The following is a 10,917-nucleotide window of genomic DNA, read 5'->3' as shown; positions in this document are numbered from 1 at the left end:
CGGCTGGGCGCGGTGGCTCATGCCTGTAATCCCAGCACTTTGGGAGGCCGAGGTGGGTGGATCCCGAGGTCAGGAGATCGAGACCATCCTGGCTAACACGGTGAAACCCCATCTCTATTAAAAATACAGAAAAAAAAAATTAGCCAGGCGTGGTGGCGGGCGCCTGTAGTCCCAGCTACTTGGGAGGCTGAGGCAGGACAATGGCGTGAACCTGGGAGGCGGAGCTTGCAGTGAGCCAAGATCACGCCACTGCACTCCAGCCTGGGAGACAGAGTGAGACTCCATCTCAGAAAAAAAACAAACAAACAAACAAAAAAAACCAAGATATATATTTCCTACTTGAGGGCAAGACGTGCAAGGGCCAAGACAGGATCTGTTTGTATATTACAGCAACTGGATGGACAAGTACCATGCCTAGGAGAGAGTGGGTACTGAATACATCCTTTAAGTTAATGAAGTAAAGAAGTAATGTTAAAAAAAAAAAACTGAATAAAATGAATGAATTGATGAATATCATACTTCAATTCACAGAATAGCCAAATCCAGGAGCATCCCCTTATGTGATCATAAAGGTCAAAACCTGGTGCCTATGAGGTTCAATCCTGGCCCTATAACTTCCCAGCTGAATGTCAAGAGGCAAACTATTCAATCTCTTGGTGTCTTATTTTCCTTATCTGAACAATGGAGCTAATGATATTGCTTCTGCCCAGAGTTGGTGTGAGAATTAAAAGAGTATCTGGCACATAAAAAACACTAAATACACGCACACCATACCTACCACCCCTCTTTCTCTCTCTCATGTGGATCTCACTGCCAGTGCATTCAATCATAGGTATTTAAATGCACTTATCTTTGGCTTGCATTAGTGTAAATACTTTATGTAATCTGTTACATACGAGCGCAAAGCTTAGAACTGCTGCAGAACTTTTGCAAACATGAAGGAAATTGGCTAGAGCTAATAGGCCCAGAAGCACGGGTGAAAAGGATGAAATGAACCTGGAACTTAAAGGACAACATTGGGTCAGTGACTTAACTAACCTTAACTAACACTGCATTTATTACCTTTTGCAACTTCTTGACATGTGATGTGATAAATGTCCCCACATACAAGCCACTTGGTGTTAGAACTTCTGTAACATTAAGCCAGAAGCTTTCTATATGATATGGTTAGACCAATCTAGTCATCTGCTTTCTGATAATATCCACGTAGTTGAAATCTCATGGAGATAATCTTAACATCTAAAGTGGTTATCTCCTAATTTGTTGGATCTAATCCTTTTTGTACTCTGTGCTTCTTTGTAATCGTTTTAGGTTTTCCTGGTTCTCCTTATTCTGGCCTGCTATGTGGTTGTTGTAATTGTCTGTAATTATCTGCTTACTTATGATTCCTATGAATCTCCTACATTACAACATAGGCTACCTGAGAGCAGAGACCACACTGCTTTGTTTCCTACTTGATATCCAAGTAATAGCAACACACCAACATACCATAAAGCACACCACATGAATGAATAAGTTCAGTCTATAAATCAGAAATAATCCACAGCCTCTATTTATGGATAATTAAACCCATACAGTTAGGGTAAAATTACGGAGGATAAGTTTCTCATCAGGCCCTATCCAGACTCCATAACATGTAGTTTATGGACTGAAAAAACAATTTTTTAAAGAATAGTTTAAAGATACAGTAAAGCTTGAAGAAGTAAGCTGTAATTTTGAGAGGAATAATTGCCTTATTCCTTATTCTCTAGATGATGAGAGCACCCAACTCATGTAGTTATGGTGAGGATTAGGTGGAATTGTTCAAATAAAGCACTTACAGGTACAGTAAGCACTCAAGTTTGGTTAGCACTAACTATTACCACGTGTAGTTACATGTATATTAGATTACCTTTACTTAATTCAATAATATCACAAGGCAGTTAGCCATATTTATTTTCTTTTTTTCTTTTTTTTTTTTTTTGAGATGGAGTTTCGCTCTTGTTGTCCAGGCTGCAGTGCATTGGTGTGATCTTGGCTCACTGCAACCACTGTCTCCCAGATTCAAGTGATTCTCCTGCCTTAGCCTCCCTAGTAGCTGGGATTATAGGCATGTACCACCACACCCAGTTAATTTTGTATTTTTAGTAGAGAAGGGGCTTCTCCATGTTGGTCAGACTGGTCTCATACTCCCGACCTCAGGTAATCCGCCCACCTTAGCCTCTCAGAGTGCTGGGATTACAGGCATGAGCCACCACGCCCGGCCGCAGTTAGCCTTATTTCTATGGTACTGGTGAGAAAATTGAGGCTCAGAAAAATCAGCAACTGGCTCAAGGACACACTGCAAGTTACTAGTGCAATAAATACCATACAACTCTAAAGTGGCTTCTGTTTCTACCATGCCACTCTGGATAAACAAGCTATAGCCAATATGATACAGATAGTAGAAGTGCTACTTGATCTCTAATGAAGTAAATGTCTCCTGAAAATTGAAAATTGAATGAGTGAAACCATAGGTTACCCAGACAAACTGTATGTAACAAAGGTAAAGATACACATTTTCAAGGAATTAAAACAATTCTAGAAGTTGACAAAATGTTTTATTACTCTTCCCCTCTTATTGGATTATCTTGATTTAAGCTTACAGCTATTTCTTAGAGACATACCACCAACTTAATAATTTACTGGGAGCTGTTGTAATTTACATGTCAGTGTCTCTAATTTAAGCAGCAATGATATGTACCTTTTTATGCACGAAGATAAGCTCTTTGTTCTTAGCTGGGAGTTTGTGTCAGCAATCATTTAGATTGCTCAAATATAAGATTTGCTGATGTGAGAAAATTCCAAGCTGGTTAATTGCATCAAAATTTTAAGTGAAAAGCATCTTCTTTACAACCCTCGACTATCATCAAAGGAGGGGGCTAAGTACAATCTGAACTCTCTTTTTGCAATTCTATAAGGACAAAAATGCTGACCTGGTTGTTCTTTCATCAGCTCATGCTGAACCTAAAATGAAGAAAATAAAATACAAATTTTGAATCTTTATGTAAACATCCAGATGACATATTCTGCAAGTGAGGCAGTTTTGAGTAATAAAAACTTTTGTACAGAATTTTACATTTTGTCATGTACAGAAGCTTACTTCAGACATTATGCAAAAGGAGATTGAATGTTCCTTCCCAGATGTAGCAAATTGTTTTGGATGACCCAGTCCTGAAATCTGCTATGATTAGTAAACAGAAAATGACTTTTTATTACTTTTCTATTTTATATCCACAGGAACACAAGTCTACAAATGTATTTATTAATTATTATGCTCTGTTTATATTTTCTCTGACCACCCTAAAATAAGATAATGAAGTATTTTCCTCCATAAATGAGAAAAGGAAACTAATAGATCCATTTAAAGTAGTAGTCATAGGCTTTAGAAAACATCAGCACTTATAAATTACATGAAATTCAATGATCTCTCCTTCAAACAGAAGATAAACACCATTGAATTTAAATTCCTTCTAGAGCTGTTCTCTGTAACCCAAAACTTAACATTTCTCTCATTCTTGAAGTTAACAACATTAAAACTATCTCTTCTACAAGTTAAATATCCTCTCTTTTTTTGGGTGTCACTCAATTTTTTTGAAACAATACGTTCTTCTGTCTTACTTTAATTCGTCCCTTCTCATCCATTTCTCATCCATTATATTCTAGCTCTCATATCTATCCATTCCCTACTGAAATCGATCTCACTAAGTCACTGATGTTCTCAAATTTTTAGCACAAGTTTCTGCCTTTGGTTTTCAGCCTAATTTTTTAAATATTACCACCAATAGGCCAGAATTGTCTCCTGGATTTCCTCAATAACTTTGCTATTTCTTATCTTTTCATTCGTTAAAAAACACATTGATTAAATGGCTACTCTGTTAGTCATTCATCTAGACACAAAAGACAAATAGAGTAAAGAATGGCCCTAACAGTTTGGATATGTGTCCCCGCTCAAATCTCATGTTGAATTGTAATCCCCAGTGTGGGAGGTGACTCCATGGGAGGTGTTTGGATCATAGAGGTGGACCCCTCATGGCTTCATGCTTTCTTCAGGATAACAGCTGAGTTCTGGAGCGATCTGGTTGTTTTAAAGGGGGTGGCATCTTCCCCGCCTCCACTCTCTTTCTCACTTGTTCCTGCTTTTGCCATATGACATGCTTGCTCTCTCTTTGCATTCAGCCATGAGTGTAAGCTTCCTGAGGCCTCCTTGGAAGCTGAGCAGATGCCAGCACCATGCTTCTCATAAAGCCTACAGAACCGTAAGTCAATTACACTTCTTTTCTTTAAATTACCCAGTCTCAGGTATTTCTTTATAGTAATGCAAGAACAGCCTAACATAGGCCCCAACTATTTCGGTGTGCAAGGATACATTTTACAATAAATAGTTACAATATAATGGCATAGTGTAATAAAGACAGTATGTACATGGGTCAATGGCGGTAAGAAAGAATCAGCCTTTGATTTTTTGTTGGAAATAGTTTCTCCTCCTGATTTATTCACTTGCACACCTTCAACATATACTCATATTAAAAAGCTTACTAATTTTTTTATCTTCTGCTTGGAACACCCTCTTGACTGAAAAACACATATTTATAACTAGCATTTAATACTGTCACTTGAATATGTTGTAATCATCTTAAAACAAACATAAAATTCCTGATTTTTTAAAAAAATAAATTAATTAAGAATAGAAAAAAATCTTCTACTGTACAAAAATCAATTCTACAAGAAAAGTCAAATGTAATGGAGAAACATTTCCATTAACATAAAGAATCAAAGATATGGCCAGGCATGGTGGCTCATGCCTATAATCCCAGCACTTTGGGAGGCCGAGGCAGGCAAATCACGAGGTCAGGAGATCAACCCCCTGGCTACCACGGTGAAACCCCATCTCTACGAAAAACACAAAAAGTTAGCCAGGGGTGGTGGCACGCACCTTTAGTCCCAGCTGCTAGGGAGGCTGAGGCAAGAGAACGGCATGAACCCGGGAGGCAGAACTTTCAGTGAGCCAAGATTGCGCTGCTGCACTCTAGCTTGGGAGACAGAGCGAGACTCTGTCTCAAAAAAAAAAAAAAAAAAAAGAACCGAAGATATATATCATTACTCTTAATTTTAAATTTTAAATATTCCAAAAACAGATTATAAATATTCCAAAAAAAAAAAAAGATAAAATGCACAAGTTGAATGGGAAGTGACACAATTCAAAAGAGTCCACTGAAAAGCTACAAAAAGTAGGAGCAATTGGCCAATTACCAATTCAAGACCAACATATAAACATTTGAGCTCTCATATCCCAACAATGTTCTGAAAAATTGTAACAAAACAAAAAAATTCAATAAGATGTCAAAGAACAATCCTGAATAAAAGAGAACATTCATGCTAATATTATTTTTCAATTTTATTTAGTATGTAAAATAATATACAAGTTGCTTTATAGAAATACACTGTATTCGTAGAATGTAATACTCAATATTGTGACAATGTCAGCTCTCTGTAAATTAAGCTATAAATTAAATGAAATGATAATTAACATCCTAATTGAGGATTGGCACAAGGGTTCATGCCTGTAATCCGAGTACTTTAGGAGGCTAAGGCAGCAGGATCACTTGAGGCCAGGAGTTTGAGACCTGGGCAACACAGCAAGACCTTATATCTGCAAAAAATGAAATAAAATAAAAAATTAGCTGGGCATGGTGGTGCACACTCGTAGTGCTAACTACTAACGAGGCTAAGGTGGGAAAATTGAGTACAGTGAGCTAGGATTGGACCACTGCACTCCATCCTGGATGACAGAGTGAGACCTCATTTCTAGAAAATTCATTAATTAATACTAATTTAATTTTTAAAATTATAACAATAAAATGACTCTAAGGTTTTATATTGGAAGATAAATACGATTGAATAGCCAACATTTAAAAAATTATAAATGGTATATTCATCCAAGTATAAACTTATATAATTATTTACCAATCTAAACATTGTGATTTGACATGACAATACAGATACAAGTAAATAAAAATGGAAGGTCCGAAAAGAGGGGATGTTAAGACAGAGAGCGAGAGAAAGCTCTTAGAATGGAATTTTGAATCAATGTATAAATTATAAAATATTTAGTAAGTAATGTTTTTACAATTGTCTACTGAGAAAAGATTTAGAATAATTTGGATCTCACACCACCAATAAAAACTTAGGATGGATATGAAGTAGAGTATCAAAAATAACAGCAAAATCAAATTTAATTAGTAGAAAATTTTTCTTTTTAATATGATGTGAATGGGGAAAGATTTTTGGAAGACAGAATAAAATGCAAAATAATAAATAGTAGATTATATAAGAAAATTTAGGGCCCGCCAGGGGCAGTGGTTCATGCCTCTAATCCCAACATTTTGGGAGGCCAAAGTGGGTAGATCATCTGAGATCAGGAGTTCGAGATTAGCCTGGCCAACATGCTGAAACCCCATCTCTACTAAAAATACAAAAAATTATCTGGGCCTTGTGGCATGTACCTGTAATCCCAGCTACTCAGGAGGCTGAGGCAGGAGAATTGCTTGAACCCGGGAGGCAGAGATTGTAGTGAGCCAAGATCACGCCACTGAACTCCAGCCTGGGCGACAGACAGAAAACTCCATCTCAAAAAAAAAAAAAAAAAAAAAAAGAAAGAAAAGAAAATTTAGAATTTGTATATATTAAGATACCATAAACTAAGTTAAAAAACAAGTGACAAATACCCGTAAGGTATATATAAGCACATGTTTCATAATACATGAAGACCTCCTCTTAGCCACCATGAAAATAGAAAACAAAACATGAAATCAATGGCATAAAATAGTAAGGATGTGAGTGGGTAATTCTGCTAAAAAGAAAACTAACAACACAACTCGTGGAATTAGTCAATGAATATTCAAAAAGATACTCAAACTCACTGATAATTCAAGAAGTTAAAACCACAAAAAATTAGGCAAGAAAAAGAAATAAAAGGCATCCAGATAAGAAAGAAGTTAAATTGTTCTGTTTGCAGATGACATGAGTTTGTATATATAGAAAACCCTGAAGACTCAACCAAAAACTATCAGAACTGTTAAACAACTTCAGTAAAGTTGCAGGATATAAATTCAACATACAAAACCTACTTGTATTTCTATAGATGAACTGCTAGAAAAATAAATCAACAAAGCAATCTCATTTACAGTAGCATCAAAAAGAACAAAATACTTAAAAATAAATTTAGCCAAGGGAGTAAAAGATCTGTACGCTAAATCCTAAAAAACACTGATGAAAGAAATTTAAGAAAGTGCAAATCAATGTGAAGATACCCGTGTTCATGGATTTGAAAAATTACTGTTGTTAAAATGTCCATATTACTCAAAGTGATCTACAAATTCAATGTACTCCCTACAAAAACTCCAATGGCATTTTTCACATAAAGAGAAAAAACAATCCTAAAATTGGTACAAAACCATAACATACTCCAAAAAGCTAAATCAATCTTGAGAAAGAACAAAACTGAAGACATCACACTTTCTGACTTCAAGCTATATTAAAAAGTCATAGTAATCAAAACAATGGTACCGGCATTAAACAAACAAACAAACAGCAAAACAAAACAAAACATATAGACCGATGGAACAGAATAGAGAGATCAGAAATAAATGCATACATATATGGTATACTATTGTTTGACCAGGGCATCAATAATATACAATGGGGAGAGTCTCTTCAATAAACAGTGTTCAGAAAAATGAATACCAACATGCAGAAGAATGAAATTGGATCTTCATTTTACACCATGTCCAAAAATTAACTCAAAATGGATTAAAGACTTAAATGTAAGACCTGAAACTGTAAAACTCTTAAAGAAAAAATAGAAAAAAAGCTCCTTGAAATTGGTCTTGGCAATGATTTTTAAAATATGACACCAAAAACACAGATAACAAAACTAAAATTAAACAAATAGGACTATATAAAACTAAAAAGCTTCTGTATGCAAAAGAAACAATCAACAAAATAAAAAAGCAACCTACTGAATGAGAGACATGCAAGCCATATATCTGATAGGGGGTTACTGTCCTAAATATATAAGGAACTCATACAATTCAGTAGCAAAAACTCAAAAACAAAAACAACCATGAATACTGCAATTAAAAATGGGCAACGGATCTGAATAAACATTTTTCTAAAGTAGACATACAAATGGCTATTAGGTACTTGAAAAGGTGTAAATACTACAAAATTCTAAAAAATGAACATACATATGTAAACATATATATATCACATTGAATTTCAATGAAATAGAAAAAAACTAAAGTTGATCAAAAAGAAAATGGTTACATAAATGATTTTGTCTAGCCAAGTATGAAAAACAAAACAAAGCAAAAGAGACCTTTTCACATAGAGATGTGCAATAATTTCCATACATTTAGTTAAACTGTCTAACTGTGATATTCATGGAAAGCAAACCCTGAAGCAAACATTATATGCTACTGTGCCATTAGAGAGTGCAATTCCAGCAAAGTAGGAAGGACCAACACCACATTGCAGGGTGGCACCTGGTGTCCGTCCCCAATAATGGCTTGATCTCCAGGGACAGTATTCCCAGAGAAACAACAACTTATGTTGTTCCCAGAGAAACAGCCCCATGATGGCTCATTGTGGGAAAGAATGAAGAAGATTTTAGTCACGAACTCTCATCTCCCACATCTCAAATATCAACTTCAATGACAACTTTAACAAAGATGCCAAGAGCCAAGGGGTGAGAGTTGTGGAGCAGACAGGACACAGCCGCTACTGGAGTTGGTGGTCATCCACACGTTGCTGGTTGCCTCAGTAAAGTCTCAGTCAGGAGATCAGAAGCCAATGGCCTAGGGGAAAAAGTGAGACTGAGAGGACCATAGGGGAAAATAAGATTAATGTAACATGTATGTTAGGGGTCACTTAACTTTTAGATGAATGGTCCCATAACTTTTAACAGTGCTTACCTCTGAGGAGAGTAGATTTAAAAGGAGAAAGTAAAATACATTTTGTTTTATATACTTGTCAAATGAGTATATAAAACTCAGAAAACATATAAAAAATATAAAAAAAAAACATATATAAAAAAACAGAAAAATGGTATAATCTGTTTCTCTCATTCTGTCCAAACTACTTATCCTTTAGAATTAGCTCAAGTTTTCCTCCTGATTATTCCAACTTTTATCAGTAGATTGCTTCGCCATCTGGTCTTCTTTTATACACAGTCATGCAATTCTACATTTTCAAATGATTGGAGATAGCTAATTTATAAAGCTTTCTTCAGAACTATGCACAATCTATACTATAAAAATCAGTCTTAATTTGGTGCTAATTGATTTGGTCACCACTTTATTTGGTCAATTCCACTCCTTTCCATTCCAACTCAGGTTAAATGTTCATTTCTCAGGAAAGGTTTCAATACCCTTACAAAGGTAAGGTGTTTATGTACTATTTCAACACAGTTATATTTTTAAAAGAATAATGTATACAATCTTGCATACTCAGATGCCTAACTGCAGGAACAACTGGGCCAGCTCTAATTCTAAATTCGGTTAATCTAAAACTTAATTTGCCGTATCACCCACCACCTCTGTTTTCGAGGTTACTAGCATCATCATAGTTCCAACAACCAGAAATAAAAACCTTAGTGAAATTCTCAGTTCTCCTCTCTCTCTTTCAATCCACACATAGTCAATAACCATGAACGCTGAACTTTCAACCAAACACATGATGGGTCAAAGCAGATATTTGCAAAGTCATGTAGATGAGCCAGGCCAGTTCCCAGTTGCAGCAGGCTATCATTGAATCATATGTATCTACATATTTAAAGAAATAATGAGTCATGCAGAAAGCAGTGGCACGGGTCAAGAAAGATTCATAGGTTTATTTACCTCTCTGCCTCACTTTCCCCATCTGTAAAATGAAGGCTAATAGTAGTATCTGCCCCTTAGAAACCAGAGTAACAGAGATTAGTAGTGTCTGTGCATTGCCTACAGTGTTCAGGAGAAAATCTATCTCGACAAGCACTTATGTCAGGCGTATTGAATTACAACTGCAACAACTATTACCATTACAACCCTGATCATGGATTGTTACTGAGATCCAGGCATTTTTCCAATTGCTTTACGCATATTCATAAACACTCTTAAGCATCACAAGAATCCAGTATGTTAGTAATATTTTCATTTCACAGATGGGAGAAGTGATTCCCTGAGATACTAGGTATCTTGGTAAAGCACAAGCAGTGACTAAGTGGTGAAGCCAAAGTTCCATTCTCATTGAGTCAGGCTTCAAACTCTGCTCTTCAATGTTCATGGCTGCTCCAGTCTAATTATTTTAGTATGACTGAGTAGCAATAATCTCTATGCCAAATTGCCTCAATATGGACTAATGATGTTGAATTTTCAAGAACAGAGAGCTAAAGAGCCAGATCCTTGAACCTGTTGATCCCTCAAAAGTGTTTGCACTACACTGTGGTGTGGGGCATAGCAGGTGGTCTCATGTGCACAACAGCATCTTGTTTTTTACCTCTTGCAAAAACGATCATTTTAATGATACAAAACCAGTGGTTAAGAACATGGACTTTGGAGTCAGCTCCCTGTAATCAAATCCTGACCTCATCATTTATACTGTTTGTATGACCTTGGGGAAGTTCCTTCACTACTTTGTGCCTCAGTTTTCATAATTGTTAATAGAACCCATTGTATGTATATACGTAAACTAGACAATGAGCCCCTCGAATGAAAGGACATAATGCTTATTGTGCTCTGTAATTCCAGAACTCAAGACAATTACTAGAATATACTAGGTCCATCGTAAATATTGGTGGGCTATTGAGTAAATGAAATGGTATAATCTGTTTCTCTCATTCTGTCCAAACTACTTATCCTT

Source organism: Piliocolobus tephrosceles, chromosome 1 (genome assembly GCF_002776525.5).
Source record: "Piliocolobus tephrosceles isolate RC106 chromosome 1, ASM277652v3, whole genome shotgun sequence".
Classification (NCBI taxonomy): domain Eukaryota; kingdom Metazoa; phylum Chordata; class Mammalia; order Primates; family Cercopithecidae; genus Piliocolobus; species Piliocolobus tephrosceles.
The sequence above is the reverse complement of the archived record's forward strand: the minus strand, read 5'-3'. Positions refer to the sequence as shown.